The sequence below is a fragment of the Aptenodytes forsteri genome, unplaced genomic scaffold (genome assembly GCF_000699145.1).
Source record: "Aptenodytes forsteri isolate BGI_AS27 unplaced genomic scaffold, ASM69914v1 Scaffold360, whole genome shotgun sequence".
Lineage (NCBI taxonomy): Eukaryota > Metazoa > Chordata > Aves > Sphenisciformes > Spheniscidae > Aptenodytes > Aptenodytes forsteri.
This window is the reverse complement of record NW_008796109.1, coordinates 237577-238771: the sequence shown is the minus strand read 5'-3', so window position 1 is coordinate 238771 and position 1195 is coordinate 237577.

Here is a 1195-nt window from a genome sequence, read left to right as displayed (position 1 = left end):
GCATCACTTGCTTTGTGTATTATTATTATTATTATATTGCTTATATTATTTTATTTCTATTATTAAACTGTTTTTATCTCAACCCATGAGTTTTCTCACCTCCACTCTTCCAATTCTCTCCCTCATCCCACCGGGGGGGGTTGCCGACTGAGGTTAAACCACGACATCTGACCATCACCCACAGTCTGCATGGGGTGAGATGTCACCTCCCCTATCTCCTAATTTTTGATCTAGGCAATCCTGGACTCCTCACTGCCAGTCTTGGTAACTCTTTTCTCATCACAGATCTTGTGACCTGTGTGAAATAAGGGATAGACAGTAGGCATTTCTATTAAAAAGGGGTTTTTTCCTTATCCTGAAGTTCTTTGTCTCTTGCTGATCTTCACACGTGAGCAGTAGGAAATGCTCTTTTTATAGATCTAGACTATGCAGATTGGAAGCCCAAACCCCTGTATCTTCATGAGAAGGTACCCTTCAGCAACCTTAACAAAGGCCAGAAGAAGGATCCCACTAACGGATATGCTTCTGGTTAGTTGTTGTTATCACAAACAAAGCAAACCACATACTCGCTGTACTGGGAGAAGCGTGGTCTGCCAGTCCAGGGAAATTATCATCTCCTTGGCTGGTGAGGCAGTACCTGGGATACCAGGGTCCTGTTCAAGCAGGGTATTGAGATCCTGCTCCAGCAGAAGGTTGTCGTAATGGTCAACAGCCAGGGATATGTGCATTTGTGAAGATGAGTTTTGAGGGAGTTCTGCACCTATAGCCTGGTGAAGAGGTGGTCAGGGGCATCCAATTGCAGCCTACAACTGTTTGCAGGAGAGTTAACCAGGACGACGGAGCCATATTCCTCATCAGAGCAGATCACGGAGCAGGAGGGGAAGCCTGAAGAGCTGCTTGTGAGGCAGTATGAGTAACGTACTCGGCAGCTGGGCAGGGCAGCACCGAGCTGCCCAGAGGGCAGTAAATATCCCTCCTTGCCCATTCTCAGGGGCAGGCCAGGGAGAGGCACAGCGGGCCTGCTCCAAGCCGGACGCAGGCCTGGGCGGCCCCAGAGGCCGCGCGCAGACGGCCCAGCCTCGGCGGCTCGGGCAGCCACCCGCAGCCACGTCCCGTCCCGCCGGCGGGTTTGGGAAACCACCAAGCAAATGGCGGACGGCGACCCAGCGCCCCAACCTTCCCGCTGTCGCTCGGG